This window comes from Bombina bombina, chromosome 5, assembly GCF_027579735.1.
Source record: "Bombina bombina isolate aBomBom1 chromosome 5, aBomBom1.pri, whole genome shotgun sequence".
Taxonomy (NCBI): Eukaryota; Metazoa; Chordata; class Amphibia; order Anura; family Bombinatoridae; genus Bombina; species Bombina bombina.
Genome location: NC_069503.1, coordinates 206,651,033 through 206,677,387, shown reverse-complemented (window position 1 = coordinate 206,677,387; position 26,355 = coordinate 206,651,033). Strand labels below are relative to the sequence as shown.

General features: G+C 40.0%; 1 protein-coding gene across 1 annotated transcript in view; it reads right to left on the bottom strand.

Annotated features, from left to right (window-relative positions):
• Nucleotides 1-26,355, bottom strand: part of WDR37 (WD repeat domain 37) — a gene marked incomplete in the record, with an annotated part of 556,897 nt that overhangs the window by 397,579 nt on the left and 132,963 nt on the right.

The window sequence follows — 26,355 nt, the reverse complement described above, 5'->3', positions numbered from 1 at the left end:
TACTGGGAGCTAGCTGAACAGATCTGGTGAGCCAATGACAAGAGACATGTTTGTGTAGCCACCAATCAGCAGCTAGCTCTCAGTAGAGTATTGCTGCCCCGGAACCAACCTAGAAATGTTTTTTGTTTTTTTAAAAGGATACAAAAAGAATAAAATAAATGGCACTTTGTTTATACAGTGTGTGCCTGAGTCAGACAGCAGATCACTTTCATTTGCAGAGGAGGTAGGAGTTACTTAGCAAATATTTCTTATTTCTTTATGCAATTTCGGATTGTAACTTCAGTGTGGTAGTAGTTGTATGGTAGGGCCAGGGGTTCATAAAAACAATTTTTTTTTAGCAGCAGTGTATTTATGATTATTGGACAATGCTGTAGAAATTCTATATTTAAAACCATGCAGAAAGGTTTCCTCCTCAATACACAAATGGTAGGTGCCCTTTTGGAAGATATGCATATTTTTTTATTTATATATGTATATATATTACATTCCAGTTTACTGCCCCTTTATGCAAGGACTTTCCAGATGCAAGAAGGCATTGTATCTAAGATTTTTACATCTGCATAAAATGTTATATTCAGTGTTTGAAATGAGACAGGTTAACTTAAAACTGTTCAGTTTACACTACAGCTGACTTAATTTTGAAATACATACCAACAAGCCTAAATCCTGCATTTAACCAGATCTAATGGTATGAGTACCACAGCTTATGGTTCCACCAAGACCATAAAGAATACAGCATTTTCAAAATCCATAAGTACAGCTGACTGATGGGAACATTTGTACACTATATTTGAAGTGGTGCTCTTGGTTAGGGGGAAAAAACAAACATGTGTCAACCTTTTAAAAGTACTTTTCTTCATCTAGCTATCTACCCAGATCATTAATGTACAATTTTGAATTCACAGAATTATTTTTGTTGCGTGTCTGTTTATGTCTTTGTGCTTTGGTTTGTGTCTCTATGAGTGTGTATGTATTTTTTTCTGTAGGTATGGATGTCTTTGTGCATTTTCTGTGAATGTCTGTGAGGGTGTGAGCATATGTCTGAGCTTTTTCTATGGGTGTCTCTGTGAGGGTGAGTGTATGTTTGTCTTTATGTATTTTCTCTGGATGCCTCTGTGAGGGTGGGTGTGTATGTTTGTTTTCTGTAGATGTCTCTGTGAGGGTGTGTGTGTGTGTATGTATGTATGTCTGTGTGTTTTCTGTGGATGTCTCATTGAGGGTTTGTGTATGTATGTCTTTCTGTGTTTTATGTGGTTGTCTCTCTGTGTGTGTATATCTTTGTGTGTTTTCTGTGGGTGTCTGTGCATGTCTTTGTGTGTTTTCTGAGGCTGTCTCTGTCTGCGTTTCCTTAGGTGTATGTGCAAGTTTGAGTTTGTGTGTGTGTGTGTCCATTGTCTGTTCCTTTTTAGGACATTTTGACCTTACTACTGATATTCACATCTTTCTACAGACTTTGAGACTAATGACACCTTTCCGGAAGTCACCAATCCACCATTTAACCTTTAAATTATTGTTTAGGCAGTTCAGGGCCCTTCCTTTCAGTCACTGCATGCTGTTATCATTTAGTTGGCATCTTCGTTTACAAAAAGATAATCAAAACTCCATATTTTGTTTTCTAAATCTCCTTTTTTACAAAACTGTAGTTTACCTCATTACTTGTCAGGTCAATGTAAACAATTGCTGAGTGTCTGTTTGGGTGTCTGTGTCTGAGTGTGTTTCTTTGCGTGTCTGCTAGAGTGTCTATATGTGAATCCTTATGTGTGTGTGTTTCAGTGTATGAGTGTTACTGTGTGTGTGTGGGTATGTTACTACCTTTACAACATTTCCAAGTTTAAATAGACACTTAAGAATAAAGTGCATATACGTTTTAGTCACTTGGTCAAAAATTGCACATGTCAAAGGAGGGGGGGGGGGGGGGTGCCCTGATCAATGTTTAAGTCAGGGGCCCCAAATTTTCTAGTGGCGGCCCTGATGGCCGGTGTTCCTATCCATTCTCTACGTCCAACTGGCAATGAATAAAGAGGTAAAATTGCTGAACATTGTTCTATCAGAACATGCATCTTTATACAACCAAGGCCAGAACTTTTATTTCCTAAAAATTTTTATTTCATCCTCCTAATCTTCTGAACCATTCTGCAAATTGTTATGCATTTTACTCTCCTTTTTCTTGTGCATCTCTAAACCCTTTCTTTACATGTCTATAAATTTACACAGGCATGATATGCGGCTTTTTTAATTATCCAGTTTTTTTTTAGCAATAAATAAATACGCATCAGTGATTTTAATTTTGTGTCTATATGAAATAGAAAACCCCAAACCACCACCTTTAACTTAAATGGAATGTGTACTGTGATTCCCCCCATATAGTAACAATTATTCATTTCAGCTGCTGGAGTTATTAATTGGTTTACAAATGGCACTGTTACCTTTAGTTTGTCATTTGAAATAGATGCTTTTGACTGTTGAAACCACCACCTATACTGAAAATGTCAGCACAAAGTACTGTGTGTTTTTCTATGGTTATAGAAAAGCTTTGTAAAACTTGAAGTAGCAGATGAAATCACACGTAGTGGGGTTGGGAGAGATAGGTACTAAAATTTTAATTTTCAACTGTCCACTCTAAAAATTAGTTTGTGTATATAAGGAGGGATACGGAGGAATTTGCATATAGAAGAAAAACAAAGACGAGATTTGCCCTTCCTGCAAGCTCAGCCCTTTTGGTCGTTATTTCGGCAACTTCCCATACATTTTATAACTTGCAGCTCGTATAAGAAGTCAATGTAAAAATATTTAGGAGAAACACATTTTACAGTACTGCAAATGGATTTATAAATGTAATTTTCCATCTCTCTCTTTCAAACATATAAGTATTTTCAAATTCCAAACTCTGTGACCTGGGTTGTTGAAATGTTTTCTCACAAGGCCGTCGGCTTTCTTGTTTTGGAGCCTATAATGGTGAAGGTTCATGCTTTTGCTGAGTTTTTGGTCTGTATCAGTTGTTCTAGAGCAGAGGATGAGTGAAAATGCAATGTGCCAGTGTCTGTGGGCCTAGATGGGTGGCTATTTACAATCACTTTTTAAGATTGGGGTTGACTCAGAAAATTGGCAGGTATGGGAAGCGGTTTTCTGTCAAGTGTTCCTGTTCCATAATGCCTCTATAATAATTGGGGATTGTATATTTCAACAAGTGTTATTTTCTAGTTATGTTTTACTTCAAATTATTTTCTTTTTAAAGGGATACTAAACTTACATTTTTTCTTTCATGATTCAGATAGAGCATACAATTTAAGCAACTTTCTAATTTACTCCTAATATTTTTTCTTCTCTTTCTATCTTTATTTGAAAAAGCAGGAATGTAAGCTTATGAGCCAGCCCATTTTTGATTCAGCACCTGGGTAGTGCTTGCCGATTGGTGGCTACATTTTACTTACCAATCAGCAAGTGCTACCCAGGTGCTGAAACAAAAATGGGCCGGCTCATGAGCTTACATTTCTGCTATTCAAATAAAGATACCAAAGGAAAAAATAAATTACAAAATTGCTTAAAACTGCATGCTCTATTTGAATCATGAAATAAAAGATTTCGGTATAGTATTCTGATTGCAATGTGAATTAGTTTTTTTCTGAGCACATCCTGTTGTATCTTATGGTTTTACTATTATTAGTAAAGTGTTTTGTGTGTTTGGGATGATGAATGTAATTTAAATCTATAAGGGTTTGTCTCTGGGTATGTGTTATAAAGACGTCTTTGGAGGAACAAATTAACCATTTCATTTAAATGGGGGAAGATATTGTCCACATTCAAAGAATATTGTCAATGCAGGTCCTGAATTTGATGTTACTGGTTGACAGAAAGCATTTTTTAAGTTTTGCCATGAATAAGCACATGAAGGCAAAAACATGATAACCTCCCATGACCACTAGGCAGAGGCAAAGATTCCCAAACCCCAAAAACTCTACAAAACCTCACCAAACCTAATAGAAAGCGCTGGAGAGATGCAAATATATATATATATATATATATATATATATATATATATATATATCAGAAGAAAAACAGGGTACGGTCTTATGGACTCTCGCCAGCATGAAAAAAATGCATTTATTAGGTAAGCATAAATTATGTTTTCTTTCATACAGATGTTAAGTGTCCACGATCCATTACTCCAGTGAAGTCCACAATGAGGGTGTGATCAGCATTAAGCATGACATATAATCTAAATTAATGTGTGTGTGTATATATATATACATATACATACTTACATATATATATAACAATTTATGTAAGAACTTACCTGATAAATTAATTTCTTTCATATTGGCAAGAGTCCATGAGCTAGTGACATATGGGACATACAATCCTACCAGGAGGGGCAAAGTTTCCCAACCCTCAAAATGCCTATAAATACACCCCTCACCACACCCACAATTCAGTTTAACGAATAGCCAAGCAGTGGGGTGATAAAAAAAAGGAGTAGAAAGCATCATCAAAGTTAATTTGGAAATAATTGAGCTTTATACAAAAAATCATAACCACCATAAAAAGGGTGGGCCTCATGGACTCTTGCCAATATGAAAGAAATTAATTTATCAGGTAAGTTCTTACATAAATTATGTTTTCTTTCATGTAATTGGCAAGAGTCCATGAGCTAGTGACATATGGGATATCAATACCCAAGATGTGGAGTCTTCCACTCAAGAGTCACTAGAGAGGGAGGGAATAAAAATAAAAACAGTCATATTCCGCTGAAAAAAATAATCCACAACCCAAAAAAAAAAAAAAAAGTTTCTTTCATTTTTGAAAGAAAAAAACAAAAAAAAGCAGAAGAATCAAACTGAAACAGCTGCCTGAAGAACTTTTCTACCAAAAACTGCTTCCGAAGAAGCAAATACATCAAAACGGTAGAATTTAGTAAATGTATGTAAAGAGGACCAAGTCGCCGCTTTGCAAATCTGATCAACTGAAGCTTCATTCTTAAAAGCCCACGAAGTGGAGACTGATCTAGTAGAATGAGCTGTAATTCTCTGAGGCTGGGCCTGACCCGACTCCAAATAAGCTTGATGAATCAAAAGTTTCAACCAAGAAGCCAAGGAAATAGCAGAAACCTTCTGACCTTTCCTAGGACCAGAAAATAAAACAAATAGACTGGAAGTCTTCCTGAAATCTTTAGTAGCTTCTACATAATATTTCAAAGCTCTTAAAACATCCAAAGAATGTAAGGATCTCTCCAAAGAATTCTTAGGATTAGGACACAAGGAAGGGACAAAAATTAATGTTGTTAGAATTCACAACCTTAGGTAAAAATTGAAAAGAAGTCCGTAAAACTGCCTTATCCTGATGAAAAATCAGAAAAGGAGACTCACAAGAAAGAGCAGATACCTCAGAAACTCTTCTAGCAGAAGAGATAGCCAAAAGAAACAACACTTTCCAAGAAAGTAGCTTAAATGTCCAAAGAATGCATAGGCTCAAATGGAGGAGCCTGTAAAGCCTTCAGAACCAAATTAAGACTCCAAGGAGGAGAAATTGATTTAATGACAGGCTTAATACAAACTAAAGCCTGTACAAAACAATGAATATCAGGAAGTATAGCAAATCTTTCTGTGAAATAAAACAGAAAGAGCGGAGATTTGACCTTTCAAGGAACTTGCAGACAAACCCTTATCCAAACCATCCTGAAGGAACTGTAAAATTCTAGGAATTCTAAAAGAATGCCAGGAGAATTTATGAGAAGAACACCATGAAATGTAAGTCTTCCAAACTCTATAATAAATCTTTCTAGAGACAGATTTACGAGCTTGTAACATAGTATTAATCACTGAGTCAGAGAAATCTCTATGACTTTGAACTAAGCGTTCAAATTCCATACCTTAAAATTTAATGATTTGAGATCCTGATGGAAAAACGGACCTTGAGATAGTAGGTCCGGCCGTAACGGAAGTGGCCAAGTCGGGCAACTGGACATCCGAACCAGATCTGCATACCAAAACCTGTGTGGCCATGCTGGAGCCACCAGCAACACAAAAGACTGTTCCATGATGATTTTGGAGATCACTCTTGGAAGGAGAACTAGAGGCGGGAAGATGTAAGCAGGATGATAACACCAAGGAAGTGTCAGTGCATCGACTGCTTCCACCTGAACATCCCTGGACCTGGACAGGTATCTGGGAAGTTTCTTGTTTAGATGAGAGGCCATGAGATCTATCTCTGTAAGACCCCACATCCGAACAATCTGAGAAAACACATCTGGATGGAGAGACCACTCCCCTGGATGTAAAGTCTGGCAGCTGAGATAATCCGCCTCCCAATTGTCTACACCTGGGATATGCACCGCAGAGATTAGACAGGAGCTGGATTCCGCCCAAGCAAGTATCCGAGATACTTCTTTCATAGCTTGGGGACTGTGAGTCCCACCCTGATGATTGACATATGCCACAGTTGTGATATTGTCTGTCTGAAAACAAATGAACGGTTCTCTCTTTAGCAGAGGCCAAAACTGAAGAGCCCTGAGAATTGCACGGAGTTCTAAAATATTTATTGGTAATCTCGCCTCTTGAGATTTCCAAACCCCTTGTGCTGTCAGAGATCCCCAAACAGCTCCCCAACCTGAAAGACTCGCATCTGTTGAGATCACAGTCCAGGTTGGCCGAACAAAAGAAGCCCCTTGAACCAAATGATGGTGATCTATCCACCATGTCAGAGAATGTCGTACAATGGGATTCAAGGATATTAATTGTGATATCTTTGTATAATCCCTGCACCATTGATTCAGCATGCAAAGCTGTAGAGGTCTCATGTGAATACAAGCAAAGGGGATTGGGTCCGATGCTGCAGTCATGAGACCTAAAACTTCCATGCATATAGCCACTGAAGGGAATGACTGCGACTGAAGGTGCCGGCATGCTGCGACCAATTTTAAACGTCTCTTGTCTGTTAGAGACAGAGTCATGGACACTGAATCTATCTGGAAGCCTAAAAAGGTGACCCTTGTCTGAGGAATCAAGAAACTTTTTGGTAAATTGATCCTCCAACCATGTTTCCGAAGAAACAACACTAGTTGATTCGTGTGAGATTCTGCAGTATGTAAAGACTGAGCTAGTACCAAGATATCATCCAAATAAGGAAACACTGCAATACCATGTACTCTGATTACAGATAGTAGGGCACCCAGAACCTTTGAAAAGATTCTTGGAGCTGTTGATAGGCCAAATGGAAGAGCAACAAATTGGTAATGCTTGTCTAGAAAAGAGAATCTCAGAAACTGATAGTGTTCTGGATGAATCAGAATATGAAGGTATGCATCCTCCAAGTCTATTGTGGACATATAATGTCCTTGCTGAACAAAAGGCAGAATAGTCCTTATAGTCACCATCTTGAAAGTTGGTACTCTTACATAACGATTCAAAATTTTCAGATCCAGAACTGGTCTGAATAAATTTTCTTTCTTTGGTACAATGAATAGATTTGAATAAAACCCCAAACCTTGTTCCTGAGGAGGAACTGGCATAATTAACCCCTGAAGACTCCAGGTCTGAAACACACTTCAGAAAAGCCTGAGCTTTTACTGGATTTACAGGGATGCGTGAGAGAAAAAATCTTCTCACAGGAGGTCTTACTTTGAATCCTATTCGATACCCCTGAGAGACAATGCTCTGAATCCAATGATTTTGGACAGACTTTATCCAAAAATCCTTGAGAAACCTTAATCTGCCCCCTACCAGCTGAGCTGGAATGAGGGCCACACCTTCATGCGGACTTTGGGGCTAACTTTGGTTTCCTAAATGGCTTGGATTTATTTCAATTTGAGGAAGGCTTCCAATTGGAAGCAGATTCCTTGGGGGGGAGGATTGAGTTTTTGTTCCTTATTCTGACGAAAGGAACGAAAACGGTTAGAAGCCTTAGATTTACCCTTAGGTTTTTTATCCTGAGGCAAAAAAACTCCTTTTCCTCCAGTGATAGTTGAAATAATACAATCCAACTGAGAACCAAATAAATTATTACCTTGGAAAGAAAGAGATAGTAATCTAGATTTAGATGTCAAAAGCATGCCAAGACTTAAGCCACAAAGCTCTTCTAGCTAATACAGCTAAAGACATGGATCTAACATCAATTTTGATAATATCAAAAATAGCATCACAAATAAAATGATTAGCATGTTGAAGTAAGCGAATAACGCTAGATATGTCAGAATCCAATTCATGTTGTGCTAAATTTTCCAACCAGTTGATGCAGCCGCAACATCAGCCAAAGAAATAGCAGGTCTGAGAAGATGACCTGAATATAAATAGGCCTTCCTTAGATAAGTTGCAAGCTTCCTCTCTAAAGGATCCTTTAAGGAAGTACTATCTTCCATAGGAATAGTGGTACGTTTAGCAAGAGTAGAAATAGCCCCATCAACTTTGGGGATTTTTTCCCAAAACTCTATAGATTTTGATGTTAAAGGATACAATTTTTTAAACCTTGAAGAAGGAATAAAAGAAGTACCTGGCTTATTCCATTCCCTAGAAAACATATCAGAAATAGCCTCAGGAATGGGAAAAACCCCTGGAGAAACCACAGGAGGTTTAAAAACAGCATTTAAATGTTTATTAGACTGAACGTCAATAGGACTGGTTACCTCAATATCCAAAGTAATTAACACTTCTTTTAATAAAGAACGCATATACTCTATTTTAAATAAATAAGTAGATTTGTCAGTGTCAATGTCTGAGGAAGGATCTTCTGAATCAGATAGATCCTCATCAGAAGAGGATAAATTATTATGTTGTTGGTCATTTGAAATTTCATCAGCTAAAATGAGAAGTTTTAAAAGACCTTTTACGTTTATTAGAAGGTGGAAATGCAGACAAAGCCTTCATAATAGAATCAGAAACAAATTCTTTAAAATTTACAGGTATATCATGCACATTAGAAGTTGAAGGAACTGCAACTGGCAATGTACTATTACTGATGGAAACACTATCTGCATTTAAAAGTTTATCATGACAACTATTACAAATGACATTCGGTGGAATAATTTCTACAATTTTACAACAAATGCACTTAGCTTTGGTAGAACCGATGTCAGGCAGCAATGTTCCAGCAGAAACTTCTGAGGCAGGATCAGATTGGGACATCTTGCATAATGTAAGAGAAAAAACAACATATAAAGCAAAATTATCTATTTCCTTATATGACAGTTTCAGGAATGGGAAAAAATGCAATAGCATAGGCCTCTGATAGCAAAAAGCAAGAGGCAAACATACATGGGGTATTGAAATAATGAAAAAAATTTGGCGCCAAGTATGACGCACAACGTAATGTAAAAATAACCGGAAATGACACACTCGCGTCACTAATGACACCGCCGTGTGAAAGGTCTCGGCGTCACGTATGACGCCGGAAATGACGAAGTTGCGTCATAAATGTCTTTTCGCGCCAAAAAAAATTTCAAGCCAAGAATGAGGCAATAAAGTTTAGCATTTGACGCACCCGCAGGCCTAATACCCGCAATAGCAAGAAGTAGTCAATTGAAAAAAAGACTAAACCCCAGGTAAGAAATACATTTCTTAAAATGTTTAAATTCCCCAAATATGAAACGGACAGTCTGCAGAAGGAAATACATGAACCCGACTCATGGCAAATATAAGTACAATAGATATATTTAGAACTTTATATAAATGCATAAAGTGCCAAACCATAGCTGAGGTGTCTTAAGTAATAAAAAACATACTTACCAAAAGACACCCATCCACATATAGCAGATAGCCAAACTAGTACTAAAACAGTTATTAGTAGAGGAAATGGTAAATTGAGAGTATATCGTCGATCTGAAAATGGAGGTAGGAGATGAATCTCTACGACCGATAACAGAGAACCTATGAAATAGACCCCGTTAGGGAAATCATCGTATTCAAATAAGTGATACTCCAGTCACGTCCCTCTGACATTCACTGTACTCTGAGAGGAATCGGGCTTCAACAATGCTGAGAAGCGCATATAAACGTAGAAATCTTAGCACAGACTTACTTCACCACCTCCATAGGAGGCAACGTTTGTAAAACTGAATTGTGGGTGTGGTGAGGGGTGTATTTATAGGCATTTTGAGGTTTGGGAAACTTTGCCCCTCCTTGTAGGATTGTATATCCCATATGTCACTAGCTCATGGACTCTTGCCAATTACATGAAATATATATATATATATATTTATATTATTATTTTTTAAATGGTAGAATTTAAAGTATGCAAAGAAGACCAAGTAGCTGCCTTGCAAATCTGAACCACAGAGACCTCATTCTTGAAGGCCTAAGATGTGGCAACTGACCTAGTTGAATGAGCAGTAATCTGTATAGGAGGAAACTGACCCACCTCAAAGTAAGCCTTCTGAATCAAAAGCTTAAGCCAAGACACAAAGGAAACAGCTTTAGCTTTCTGCCCTTCCTTAGTACCAGAAAAATTAACAAACTAGAAGTTTACCTTAAATCCTTAGTAGCATGCAAATGGTTTTCCAGCACTATAACAACTTCCAAAAAGGAACAACAAATTGCCCTACTCATATTTTCTGAAGACACCACATTAAGTAAGACATCAAACTTAGTTCTCAAAACGGCCTTATCCTAAAGATAAATAAGATAAGAAGGGTCACAAGAAAGGACAGACAACTCAGAAACTCTCATAGCAGCAAAGATTGCCAAAATAAACAAAACCTTCAGAATAAAAAAAACTTTGATATCCACCTTATGCATGGGCTTAAAATGAGGCGCCTACAAAATCTTTAAAACCAGATTAAGGCTCCAGGTAAAAGAAATGTGTTTAATAACAGGCTTATTCCTGATTAATGCCTGCACAAAACATTGAATATCAGGAAGATTAGCAATCTTTTTATGAATAAAAAATGAAAGGGCAGTAACCTGAACTCTAAGAGAACTAGGAGACAAACCTTTATCCAAACCATCCTGAATCAAAATCTCCACTACAGATTAAAAAAAACCCTCTACCAAAAGAACGAACAGTTCAATCTCCATGCCATCAAGCTTACAGATTTGAGATGCTGATGAAACAAACTGACGTTGAGACAGAAAATCTTGTCACAGAGGAAGTGGCCATGGTGGTCAACTGGACTTCTGAACCAGATCCGCAAACCAAGTCCTGCGAGGCCAAGTCAGAGCAATCAAAATTACTGATGACCACTCTTGTCTGATCCTGGCAATCACCCTTGGCAGAAGAACCAGATGAGGAAAGATATAGGCTAGATGAAAAGACCATGGAACTACTAGAGCATACACAAATTCCACCTGAGGATCCCTGGACTTCGCAAAGTACCTGGTAAGTTAGTTTTTCTACAGAGAGTCCATGAAATCTTTTTCTGGGAGACCCCAAAGATCCAAAATATGATTGAAAACATACAGATGGAGAGACCATTCCACTGGATGCAGAAATTGACAACTGCGAAAATCTGCTTTCCAATTGCTCACCCCTGGAATACAAAATGCAGAGATTATACAACAATTGTCTTTTGCCAAAAAAAGAATTTTAGATACTTCCTTCATGGCTAAAGAACTGCGAGTTTCCCCTAATGATTGATATATGCTACTGCTATAACATCGCCTGACAGAAAGGTAGCCTCATCTGCATTTTTAAACAAGGGCCAACTCAGAAGAGCCCTCAAAATCGTACCAAGTTCTAAAACAATTAATGATAAACTTACCTCCTGAGGATAGCAAACTCCCTGTGCTCTCTGAGACCCCCAGACTGCACCCCAGCTTGAAAGACTTGCATGTGTCGTGATCACAGTCCAGATGGAACAAAAAAAGAAGCCCCCTGAACAAGACAGAGGATCCAGCCACTAAGACAGGGACTGTCGTGTTTTGAAGTCCAAATTAATTATCTGGAAAAGCTGAGTATGACCCCTGCACTATTGCCGGAGCATGCAAAGCTGATTAGACCTCATGTGAAACCAAGCAAACAGAATAGCATACGATGCAGCAATCATGAGGCCTAAAATTTCCAAACAAAGAGCCACTGAAGGACACAGAACAGACTGACGATTTTAACAAGCTGAAATCGGCTTTAACCTTTTTTGTTCTCTCAAAGAGTCTCATAGAGACTTAGTTTATTTCAACACCCAGAAAAGTGAGTGTGGACTAGGGAACAACCATGCTACTGAAGAAACAACAAAAGTATGTTGGTGTGAAATACTGCTAAATGAAAAGATGGAGCTTGGACCAAGATGATATCCAGTTAAGGAAATATTGAAATAACCTAGGCTCTGATCACAGACAAGAGAGTACCCTGAACCTTAGAAAAATATCTAGGAGCAGTAGCCAGACCAAATGGAAGAGCAACAAACTGAACATGTTTAACCTTGGAAAGCCCTTAGAAACGGATAATGATCCCTGTGAATAGGAAGATAAAGATAAGCATCCTTTAAATCTATTATGGATATAAACTGACTTGGCTGCACAAAAGGCACAATAGTCCAAATTGTTTCCATTTTGAAAGTAGGAACTCTAAGAAACTTCAGAGCGTTTAAATCTGGAAATGGTGAGAAATTCCCTTTCTTCTTTGGAATGATTAAAATATTCGAATAGAATCCAAACCCTTGTTCCAGAATGGGAACTGGAACAATAAATCCCATGGATTGCAGATCTGAAACAGACTGAAAGAAGGCTTTTGCTTTCAAAGGAAACTTTGAAACATGAGACAAAAGAAACCTTCTTCTGGGAGGACTCACCTTGAAACCTATTCGGTAACCCTGAGAGATAATATTCTGAACCCAGGGATCCTGAACAGACCGGAACCAAACCTCATGAAAAAAACATAAATTATGCTTACCTGATCATTTTATTTCCATCTGTATGGGAAGAGTCCACAGCTGCATTCCTTACTTGTGGGAAATACTGAACCTGGCCACCAGGAGGAGGCAAAGACACCCAAGCCAGTCATTCTCCCAAGGGAACAAGGAACAGTAGGAGAAATATCAGGGTGAAAAAGATGCCAGAAGAAAAAAAAATCAAATTTAGGGCCATCGGAGAACACGGGCGGGAGCTGCAGACTCTTCCCATACAGATTGAAATGAAATTATCAGGTAAGTATAATTTATGTTTTCCATCTTAATATGGGAAGAGTCCACAGCTGAATTCCTTACGTGTGGGAAACATATACCCAAGATCTAGAGTACTTCAGCAGAACCAAAAACAGCAAACTTGGAAAACTTTGGAAAAAGTATGTAAGGTGAACCAGGTAGCCGCCTTACAAATCTGATCCATAGAGGCCTCATTTTTGAAGGCCTAAGAGGAAACCACTGCTCTCGTAGAATGAGCCTCCTTAGAGGAGGCTTATAACCCTCCGTTTCTATGCTAAACGGATGACACTCCGCAGACAAAAAGATAAGGAAGACGAAGAGGCCCTCTGACCCCTACGCTTTCCAGGAAAGAGAACAAACAGAGAAAGAGGTTTGCCTAAATTCCTTCGTGGCCCCGAAGATAGAACTTCAAGGCACAAACCACATCCAGAAATACGTTATAAACGTTCCTTCAACGAAGGAGGATTAGGACATAAGAAAGGAACCACAATCTCTTGATTGATGATGTAAATTCACCCAACCTGAGGAAGAAAACCTAACTTGGTTCGTAGAACAGCCTTATCGGCATGAAAGGCCGGATATGGATGGAACGCATTGCAAGGCAGCAATCACAGATACTCTGCGCACAGAAGCAATAGCCAGTAGAAAGAAACCTTCCAAGGCAACAATTTAATGTCTACTTCATGCATAGGCTCCAACGGAGCCCGTTGCAAAACCTTAAGGGCAAGATTTAAGCTCCAAGGAGGAGCCTTATAGCTAAACACAGGTCTGATCCCAGCAGAGCCTTAAATGGCTGCACATCTAGAAGCTCTGCAAACCTGTGCAGTAACACAGACAGGGCCAAAAACTGTCCCTTCAGGGGACTCGCAGAAAATCCCTTCTCCAGTTCATCCTGGAGAACAGAATAAGTAGGTCATCCACACCTTATGATAGATGCAACGAGCAACCAGCTTACGAGCTTGAATGAGATTAAAAATAACTCTCAGAAAACCCTCTCTTGGCTAGGACTAAGGGTTCAATCTCCACGTAGTCAGCCTCAGAGAATCTAGACATTGATGAACAAAGAGACCTTGGTCAGCAGATCTCTGCAACAAGGTAACTTCCACGGAGGAGAAGATAACATCCCCACTAGATCCACAAATCATATCCTTCGCAGCCAAGACGGAGCAGTCAGTATCACTGACGCCTGCTGGACTCAAGCCACTACACTAGGAAGCAGTGGTAACGGTCGGAAAGGATAAATTAGATTGAACCTCAAAGGTACCGCGCTAATGCATTTGTTAGCTCCGCCTGAGGATCCCTATACTTTGACCCCTATCTGAGTAGCTTGGTATTGAGACATTATAAGATCTTCCTCATGCAAATTTCTGTATTCGGGACACGATTGTCTGCTGAGGAAATCCGCTTGTGGGGGAGACCCGCGAACAAATGCGGGTCTCCCCCACACCAGAATCCGAGATACTTCCCTAAAAACTAGGGATCTTCTCGAGGCCCCCCCCCCCCCTGATGGTTGATATAAGCCACAGAGGATATATTGTTTGATTGGGATCTGATTAACTGGGATGAACCCAGCAGAGGCCAAGTCTTCAAAACATTGTATATTGCCTGAAGATCCAAAATGAGATCAGGAGGGAGCTTTACCTCCTGAGACCAGAGGCCCTGTGCCTTTATGGCCCCCCAAACAACTACCTATCCTGACAGACTCGCTTCCGTAGTCACAATCACCCAGGATGGTCTTGAGACGGATGTCCCTCAGGACAAGTGATCCGGACAAAACCACCAAGAGAGAGATTCTCCCGATTGGTTGCCCAGAGAAATCTGTTGAGACAGATCCGAATGATCGCCGTTCCACTAGTTCAGCATGCACAGTTGCAACAGTCTGAGGTAAAACCTAGCAAAGGAAATTATGTTCAGTTGGACACCATGAGACCAATCACCTCCATACACTGAGCCACAGATGGTCACAAGGAGATCTGGAGGGCAAGACATGTTGAAGCTAGCTTGCAACGTCTCTGGTCTGTTAGAAATATTCTCATGTCTATGGAGACTATTATAGTACCCAAGAATTCTACCCTGGTACTTGATACAAGAGAACTCTCTCTAGATTATCTGTCATCCATGGGATCAAAGAAGACAGAGGAGATATTCCGAATGGTCCACTCTTTGAAAAATTTCTTTAGATAGACCAAACAAAAGGGCAATAAACTGGAAGTGCTGGTCCAGGAATGCAAACCTTAGGAACTGGAAGTGGTCCTTGAGGATTGGTACGAGAAGGGAGCATCCTCCAGATCTATCGTGGTCATGAACTACCCCTCTCTAACAAGGGAAGAATGGACCTTATTGTCTCCATCTTAAACGAGGGGACATTTAAAAACCTGCTTAAGCACTTTAGGTCCAGAATCAGACAGGAAGTTCCCTCCTTCTTACAGACCACAAAAAGGTTTGAATAGTATTTCAAACCTCTCACTGCGATAGGCACCGGGACAATTCCTAGAGGACGGATCCCGTACACAGCCCAGAAAGGCTTCCCTCCTTTCGGGTCAGGAAGACAGGAGGAATCTGCCCTTGGGAGGCTGAGACTTAAACCTATCTTGCAACCGTGAACTATGACCTCCAGGACCAATGGATAGTGCACGTCCCTGAACCAAGCGACTGAAAAGAGAGACAATACTGCCCCTTACATGACCCAGAAGAGGACCGGGGACCACCCATTCATGCCGACGTAGACTCAGCGGGCTTATTGCTTTGCTTGGATATATTCCAGGACTGAGCTGGCTTCCAAGAGCTATTGGTTTGCTCTGGCTTAGCAGAGGACTGCTGACATGGGCTTTATTAGAACGAAAAGAACGAAAATCGTCCCTTAGATTAGTTCACATACTCTTGCGGTAGGAGGGCACCCATGTCCCCTGTGACTGTGGAGATAATTTGAGTCCAGGCCTGGACCAGACAAAATCATTTCCTTAAAGGGAATGACCCTGAACAGAAAAAGCTGAAGCATTCAAGCAAATAAACTGCCTAATAGCAGCACAGATAAAATAATTAACAACCCTCAAGGCCGTAAATCTTTCACACCAGAAGGTAGTTTCTCCAGGAACCGCGGCAACAGCCGCCGCTGGTTGAAACAAATATCCCGTATGTTGAAACATCTTTCTTAACAGAGTTTCCATCTTTTATCCATGGGCTCTTCAAACAAAGAACTATCCTCAAGCGGGATAGTAGTACGTTTAGCAAGAGTGAAGATAACGCCATCCCATTTAGGGACAGGACCTCACAACTCCATTGAGAGCCCAGAACCGGGGGCAATTTGTTAAAGGGAGAAGAGGGGGAAAAGAAATTCAATCCTGTCCCATTCTTAATAATGTTCGCCATCTTACAGGAGCAGGGAAGGATAAGGTACCAACCTGTCCTCAAACTCTATTCAATTTAGGAATGAAAGGTTCATCAGGCAATTTGGCCTCTGGAACCTCTGAATTCATCAAAAACTTCCTTTAGAAGAAAACGCAAAATCCTAAACTAAAGTCTGGTTTCTCCGCAGCCGGAGGTTTAGAGGTAGCAGACACCGACCCAGAATGTTCATACTCTGAAGTCTCAGAAAGAACTTTATCCTCGGATAACCCTCAGTTAAATCCAAAAAATTATCTGATGTACTCTGGGAAGGAGGGCAATATGTAACCTTTCGCTTGTGCTTAGCAGACCGAGGTAAAGCATTAAAGGCTGCAGACACCGCCGTCTGAACTGCGCAGTAACGTCTGGTGAAAACCAAATTTATGCTTACCTGATAAATGTATTTCTTTCTTGACAAGGTGAGTCCACGGAATTTTAATTAATGTTGGGAATATCACTCCTGGCCAGCAGGAGGAGGCAAAGAGCACCACAGCAAAGCGGATAAATATCACTTCCTACCCACAATCCACCAGTCATTCGACCAAAGGAAAGGAGAGAAAGGAAGTAACACCAGGTACAGAGGTGCCTGAGGTTAACATAACAAATATACTGTCTGAAAAAACAGGGAGGGCCGTGGACTCACCGTGTCACAAAATAAATTTATCAGGTAAATTATGGTTTTTTTTCTAATGACACGGTGAGTCCATGGAATCATCTTAATTACTGTTGGGAATCTATACCCAAGCTAGAGGACAAAGATGATAAGGGAGACATGACAGGTCCTAAACAGAAGGCACCACTGCTTGAAGAACCTCAGCCGATGCAAAAAATCCAAATTGAAAAATTTGGACAGGACATGCAGAGAAAACCAAGTTGCAGCCTTGAAAAACCGCTACAGAGAAGTTTCATTTTTGAAACCCACGAAAAAGAGATAGAACTAGAGGAAAGAGATGTAATTTTCTCAGGAGACTGCTGCCCAGCAGTCTCATAACCAAAATAATACTTCTCAACCAGAAAGAAGGTGAAGAAGCAGAAGCTTTCACACCTAAACGTTTCTCAGAGAAACAAACAAAGGGTAGAAGAAAAAAAAAACTGATGGGAAAACGGGAGCTCTGCCTGAATTCAAACCCACAACCTCCTGCTTCAGGAGCGGTGGAGCTAAGCACTACACCACATCTCCCTACCTTAGTCGCCTGAAAATAAAATTTGAAGCAGGTACAACCTCCAAGTTGAATAACAAACGTTCTTCCGAAAAAGAAGAACTATGACAAAGAGAAGGAAAAACTATTTCCGGATAACATTTTCGGTCCGAAACTACTTTAGGAAGGAACCTTAATTTAGAACTAAGAAACGCCTCATTTGCAAGAAAAAGATAAGGCGAACCACACTGCAAAACTGAGAGCTCCAACACTCTCCGAGCAGAAGAGAAAACAATAAAAAACAAAACCTTCCAAGATAACTACTTAATATCTAAGGAATGTAATAGCTCAAATAAGCTTGCTGCAAAACTTTCAGAACAAAGTTAAAACTCCCAGTAGGAGCAACAGATTAAAAGCACAGGCAAGACCAAAAGATTGCACATCTGGCATGTCTGCCAGACGCTTATGCAGCAAAAAAGAAATGGAGAAATCTGACCCTTTCTTGTAGAAAGGACTAAGGCTAAAATCCTGATCCTACTTCAAGAGTAGCCCTGGATTTACACCAATAAAGATATTAGCGACAAAGCATTTGGTAAATCCTCTGTAACAGGCTTGTAAGCCTGAATCATGGTCACAATTAACGACTCAGAAAAAAACATGTGTAGAGAGGACTAAGCATTCATCTCCAAATAGACAGCTTCAGAAAACAAAATTTGAATGAGATAAAGGACCCTGAACAAAAAGGTCCCTACTCAGAGGCAGACTCCAAGGCGGAAGAAATTACATCTCCTCTAGGTCTGCATATCAGGTCCTGCAAAGGCCACGCAGGGACAAATAGATCCCTGGCGCTCTCTCCTGATTGATACAAGTAATTACTTGTGGAAGGAGGACAACCGGAGGAACAGGCATGTCAGCCATAACCCAGAGGAACCGTCAGAGCATTCATCAAAGTGACCCGAGTATCTTGCACCCCATACCTCTACCACTTGGCAATCTGCCGAGACGTCATCAGAGCCAACTCCAACACCCCCATTTGAGGGTTAAGTTGGAGGACACCTCTGGAGAGTTCCCACTCCCCATGATGCTACCCAGTTATCCACTCCTGGAAAGTGGATGACAAAAAACAAAACAAAAAAACAACAATTGAGAACTTTCGCCTAACGAACAATCCAATTCACCTCCAACATGGCTAAGGAACTCCTCCCTGGTGGCTAATGTAAACCATTGCAGAGGTATTGTCTGACTGAAATCAAGCTAAGGACAACTGAGGCCAGACTATCAGAGCATTGTAAAACGCTCTCAACTCCAAAATGTTAAGTAGGAGAGCAGACACTTCTGCGCCAAAAACAAGACCCAGACATTTTCACAGCCCAGATCGTTGGCTTCTGTGGTCACATCACCCAGGAATGTCTCTAGAAACATGTGCCCTGAGACAGATATTCCTGAAAAGCTACCATGGAAGAGAGTCTATATGTATCCTCTCCATTCCATGGAAATAGCAAAGGAATTGATGACCAAATAAGCTGCAACACATAGAACCATCACCTGTGGGTGGAGTCGAACTCTTGACCCTTGGTTTCCGAGCTAGGTGTGCTAACCACTAAGCTATACCAAATGAACTCTTTAAAGAACCAGGAGCTTTAGCTAACCACAAGCTCTCTAAATTTGAGTCACTGAAAGTCAGATAAAATCAACTTCAGGAGATCCCAACCTTCAGGATGTAAAATGGCTAAGCTATTCGCTGATAGCTGAGCAGAAAAGAAGGAAAAGGAATAAATCCTCGATATCTGACTAGTCAGAAATCTTCCCCTATATAGAGAAACTATTAAAGGGACACTGAACCCAAATGTTTTCTTTCATGATTCAGAGAGAGCATGCAATTTTAAGTAACTTTCTAATTTACTCCTATTATCAATTTTTCTTCGTTCTCTTGCTATCTTTATTTGAAAAAGAAGGCATCTAAGCTTTTTTTTGGTTCAGACACTGGACAGCACTTTTTTATTGGTGGATGAATTTATCCACCAATCAGCAAGAACAACCCAGGATGTTCAACAAAAATAGGCCGGCATCTAAACTTACATTCTTCCATTTCAAATAAAGATACCAAGAGAATGAAGAAAATTTGATAATAGGAGTAAATTAGAAAGATGCTTAAAATGTCATGCTCTATCTGAATCACGAAAGAAAAAATTTGGGTTCAGTGTCCCTTTAAGCCAACAAATTTCACCTTGAAGATGAAAAACTTCTCCGAATTCATCTGCAATCCATGAAAAAGCAGATTGGACCCTACCTGAAGAGATCTTACTCGAAGGATGATACCTGACTCATATATTGTCTAGAAGAGCACCTCTTCCTAGATTGACAAGACTGAGAAACTTAAAAATATCTTGAAACATGGGAACGATAAGAACACCTCCTCCAGATATAAATTCGATATGAACAGACCCTCCTAAAAACAAAGAAAAAAGGGTACTATTTTGAAGGTCAGAGCCGGAGAAACTAGAGGAAAATACCTAGGTCCCGTTCGCAGACTGGAGAATATCACCCCCAGAGAGGAATGTCTCATCATACCTGGATTGCAGATACTCTCAAAAGGAGAAATCTGTCTTAGAGAGGAAAACTTTAAAATGGACTCTAGAAGATCCGACTGACTCTGCATAAGAGAAGAAAAAGGAAAACAGTCCTTTAGACTCATTCTCTTGTCGTGAGGTAGAAAAACTAATTTTCACTTAAAAAGTCAAATAAAAAATCTGCCAGACCAAGTCCAAACAAGGTCTCATACTTAAAAAGGAAAAAACCAGAAGCTAGGTTTTGGAGGAGCATATAATTTGAAACTGCCACTGCAGAACTATAAGCCTAAACCGTACCACTAAGATACCAAAAGGCTTCTCAGCTGACCAAAAAGTCAGCCACAATGCTAACACAGCAAGTCTACTAAATAAGACAATGCTCTAAATGAAAAACAAAACCGCCAGCCTCATATCCATGGATCCGAAAGTGAACTAGATAACTTTCATAGGATCGGGGATCTCTGAGCCATAGTAGAAAAACTCTCTTCTACACAGGGCACTGTGCATTATACTGGAATAACAACAGGGAAATCCCTTAAAGGATGGAAGTCAGGGAGAAAGCTATCCCTAGCTTCTCCTATTCCTGTGAAAAATCCAAGGCACGTCAAGAACATCAGAAGAAAAAAAAGTTTACAAAACTTCCAACGGTTGACGACGACAAGGTAATTGATGTCGTCCAAGTAGCCAAAACCCGTAAAAAATAAGGATAAAATTTCAGTATCAGATGAAGGAATTACACTGTCCAATTCCGAGATTTCACCATCAGAAAAACAATCGGCGAATCTCCTCAAGATGAGAGATCCACCTGCGAAGAAGAAAGAGGAACAGAAACCATACCGTCCGAAATATAACATATCCTCTTGCAAATTTCCTAAAGTTAATGAAAAAACAGGCAAAACTGCAAATATTGCAGAAAATGCAAAATCTGTAAGCAAACATACTCCTCCTGGAGATTTAGAGGAACCACAGGGCACTGCATGTGATGGCAAAAAAGGCTTGGGACTTAAAGGAGAAAGCTGTGGCAGATTAATGTATACCTCAAGCGTAACTGACAAGGAGGTACAGACATATCTAGAACAGACTAAAGCTATTCTATTTTAAATAAATTTAAAAGTATATAAAATAAATCTATATTATTCTACAACATTTTGAAATAATATATATATTTACAGAAATTCACAGAGAATAGGAGAAAAACGTTTCTTATCCAGCAAGAATGTTATCTTATCAATAGAGCACTGATCAGCAAATAAATCCCTGCGTAAGAAATTAGGGTCTTGGAAATAAAAGGAGAGAGCTGTTTTCTTCAACTAGAACCTTTATTTGATAAAATAGAATCATTAGCACAGAGTATAAATATATCTTGTATATCTCTAGCAACAATTCTCAATGCCGCAAAGGCAAAAGGAACAACCTTTATGGCTATATTCACAGTGCGATATATACCACATCCGACAGAACCTTAATCAAGGATACAGAACTAATCAATAACTCCATGCCGGAGAAATAAGGCAGGTTAAAAATTAATACACTGACGCCTCTAAAAATATGGCGCCGCACCGATAATTTGAAGGAGGCGTGGCGAAAATCGTCACGGAATTGAAGCTGGATTCATCTCCCTCATTCCGACTACTAAATTAGAAGGGGTTCCCTTCCCAGAGAAGTTTCTTAATCATCACTTCCCTGTCGATCTTCACTGGCATAGTCGCGCAGTTTCCACTCCTTACCGCTCTGTTAAGCATTTCTAAAGAGCTGGGAAGGAAGATACAAATGTGTGCTCAGTAAATAATGATACAAACACATGTATGCAGCCCCTTAGAAGGGTGCCATTCGCGCTCTCCAAACATTTCAGTCTTAAACACACATGCACTAAACGGGGCTGCTAAGCTTACATGACAACAACGTTAGTGCCGCATATTTTAATCCTGTATGTAAAAAAAAATCTCCCAAATATAGAGATATTCAAATTGAGCCCAAATACAGTTAACCCCTTCCTTGCTATGAAGCAGGTTAACCCCTAAGTCTCTAACACATGCAATAAAGTCCCCACCTTTGAAAAAGCAGTTGTGCGAAACATGACATAATGGTCTCTCTCCTGACTCTATCCATTTTTTTTACTTGTAGTGGCTTTCCTCCTGTACCTCCTACACTTATAGGTTATTTACCGTTAATGATAACTTGCATTTGGCTGACAAATGGTGTTGCTGTAGTAATAGTCATAGCAATTGGTAGGTGTAATATTCTGGTGCTCTAATTCTACACACCGCTACTACTCTTGGGTTAATATAGATACTTATATTCAGTTAATTTCCCAATGCCATCTTACATCGGTTAACTATTTAAGCATGTTGATGTGTATCTATAAGTACTTACTTTCTGTCTCCCTGGGCTTCATTTCCTATTATCCTACTGACTAGCCATCCTGTATTCCACAACCGGTCACAAGGTCGCAATAATCCTCCCTTTTTTTACGGTTACTACAGGGCTATAGAGTCAGTGGTGCACTCCTGCGCTGATCCTCCCAGTACCCAATATTTTGTAACACCTATAGTACTACTCCGACAATCATATATTAAGGGGAATAACAATAGAATGAATTGTTTTACATTTAAAGCACAGCACAGTCTCCCCTAGATGGCAGCCTTGTCAGACTGACTTCTATTACGCTAGCCAACTCTCGTTAGTATATACAATCCATCTTGTAATTTGGGTTTGCCATCTATATTCACTTGTCCTGTGTATAACTACGGTACTATTACATATCCTGTGAGATCAGTATTATTCCACTACGTTCATGCATTACATAGAACCTTGGAGTCTTACTTTGTTCTCCTTGACTGACCTGTTATGCACTCATGTTATATTAATACCCTTTGGGCAATAACTATTATTTATGTACTTTGGGGGATATAACTAGTATTTATGTACTTTGGGGGAATACTATCTCCCTGTGGTTACACATATATTTTTGACACCACATTTCTATATTGGGAGAATCGTACCATATAGAATTTAACTGGGTCTGTCAACTATACTAATTAGGAAGTTCTGTTATACATTGGCATATTATATGGATTTGATAATAATACAGCCGATATCGGCACAACCGGAAAATTGATATCCTATAATATCTAATCCCCATATGAGAACATTACAGGGTATTTACATATACTAGTCCAGCCTACTGCACCCTTGGCTAGTCTAGCCTTTGATAGTCAATTCTACTAGTACCGGACCCTTATTTTTGGGTCGACTTCCAGTATATACGAGCTACTTGTGAATATGATTGTGTAGCGACATTATATTGAATATATTACCCTGCCTGACCTAGGGATAGTAGGTGAATTATCCCTGGTGAGCCCTATCTTGTGACCATAAGCTCTGTTCAACCGAGGGAGCATGTACCTTCAGCTAGTCCATCTAACCCGGTAGTGGATAGTCCAGTGCCTGTGTTTAACCCACTTCTCCTACCAGTGACTAGATTTCACATCTATTACTATACAGCCAAAACACAATTCAGAAGTACAGGTTGATATGCCTCTGTGTTTTTATGTTATTATCATTTCTTTTTAATTTTGTATAATTAATAAAAGTTATGTTTTAACCTCTCCACCCCGTATGTTATCAATTAATCATTTCCCCACTGACTATATTGTATTCATTCCAGTTGATTGTTGTTGAGTGCTATATATGTACACACTTCCCAGTAGTCCACTGTTTTTTTGTGTCATGCAATAAAGTGCCTGCCAACTGCCTCAACCATCCATAAAGGATTTTGTCCATTAAAAAACAGAGGGTCTTAACCCCTTTAGTGCCAGCCTTCTAGCCCCAGAAGAACAAAAGGCACTTACCTGCATTCTAGCCGTCCGGCAGTCAGACGACTCACAAAGTATGAGAGGATGCCACTCCTCACAGAGACCTGTGTAAAAAGAAAGACAGTAAACCTACTCAGGCTTTCTATACCAGGGCAGCAATATGTTAGGAAAACACAGCAAAGTACACTTTACAAGTTCCTAACTGCTTTAAAGCTACCACAGCCCTGAGTAGAGCTAGACCCAATTGTGATGGAAGATCAGAGCAATCTTGCCCAGACTTCAATATAAAAAAGTGTTTATAGATGAATCTTAATCAGGACACCGAATTACTTCACCTCCTCCTTGCACTAGAGGCAAAGAGAATGACTGGGGGATTGTGGGTAGGAAGTAATATTTATCAGCTTTGCTGTGGAGCTCTTTGCCTCCTTCTGCTGGCCAGGAGTGATATTCCCAACAGTAATTAAGATGATTCTGTGGACTCGCCGTGTCATTAGAAAGAAAAAGGCCCCCTCCAGATGGAGGATCAGCAATGCTACGGGAAAACTGCATGTGTAGAGATATAAGAATGTAGGGTACGCACCTCACTGGATGACAACTCCTCAGAGGTGGACGGCTCTGTGGTATCAAACATGTTTGATATTATCCCATTATCAAGGCATATGGAACATAATTGAGAGGGCGGAAGGCCTTCTCACCATATAAACAGGAATTACTCATTAGGAATAGTGGGAGTGCTCTCTAAAGTAACAGAATCCTCCATCGCTAGTGCAATAACCGGAGAACTAGAGAAATAAAACCTCTGATTTTATTAAAAAAAAACAGCACCCTTATACTCCAATGGCTGGGGCACTCACCACCTCCTATGACCCAGACATTGGAGTATAAGGGTGCCGGCTTCTGTGGCTTGACGTCATCCCCACTCTCCTGTGTGCCGTAACCCGGAAGTACTGCCTAATGCGGTGAGGGAGGAAAGAGCGCACTGCTGGTTTGTTTGTTTGCTCCTATGACCCAGACAGTACAGAGGTGTATGACTCCTCTCTGATAGACAACCAGTCATGAAAAAGGGAATGAATCACATGGTGCACAATGCAGGACCGTTCCTGCTATGAGAAAGCGCGCCACGCTTGTAAGCTGCATGGCTCTCAAAGTGAAAGTGAAACCTGTATATTCCATAATATCCTATGAGCCCATAAAATCTCACACATAAAAGCAGCATAAACTCAAATAAACATATAAGATTATTCCCCCCTGTTCAATAATTCCCCTAAGGAGATATTAACCCTTGATACTATACAGATAAAAGGAGTCAAACTGTTACCCTGTCTTCTTGCGTTATCATACATGTATAAAATATGAAACGATCTTACCAGAATCTACGCCATGGAACAGGAACACGGCCCTTCAAGTTTGACAGATAGTAGCATCGCTTCTGACATGGACTTGAGTGAAGAAAGAAGGCAGCAAAACTCGTCAACGCTGATTGCTTATGGAGCTGCTAATATGAGTCAGGATTTCCTGTGACGAAAGGCAAAGAATGACTGGGATAATGAGGAAGTGGGGGGAGGTATTTAAGCCTTTGGCTGGGGTGTTTTTGTCTCCTCATGGTGGCCAGGTTCAGTATTTCCCACAAGTAAGGAATGCAGCTGTGGACTCTTCCCATATTAAGATGGAAAGGTGAAACCTGCCCCCTACCAGAATATCTGGATAAGGGGCCACACCTTAATGCTGACTTGGATAAGGAAGCAGGTTTCTTAGACTGCTTAAATCATTTCCTGTTTGAACTTGGATTCCATGAAGAATTAGAAGATCCTTGTTTCTGAGAGGAGGAAGATTTCGGTTCCTTGTTCTGACGAAAGGAACGAAAACGATTAGGAGCTTTAAATGTACCCTTAGAAGAAAATATTCCTTTTCTCCAGACACATTAGAAATAATAGAATCCAACCCAGAACCAAACATCTTTCCCTGAAAAGAGAGAAATAAATGTCTGGATTTAGAAACAATATCAGCTGACCAGCTGACTTCTGGGAAGTACTGTTAATCAAATACTCTTAGAATAATTATTAATGATGTCCATCACTGCATCACTGCATAACTGCATCACAAATGAAAACATTGGTAGATTTCAGCAGACCCAAAATATTTTAAAAAAACTCTATACTAGCAGAATCATAATCGGAAAACTGCTCAGAAAGATTATCCAGCCAAACAGAACAAGCCGCAGCCACACACTCAACACTAACTGCAGGCCTAAAAAGAAAATCTGCTTGCTGAAAAGCCCTCCTATGAAAGTTCCATGCTGCTCACCCTTCAAAGCTGATTCTAGTTCCGGGAGGGAACCCTTGAATTGGGGGGCTATGTCACGCCACTCCCTGTTGCGCCGGTCTGGC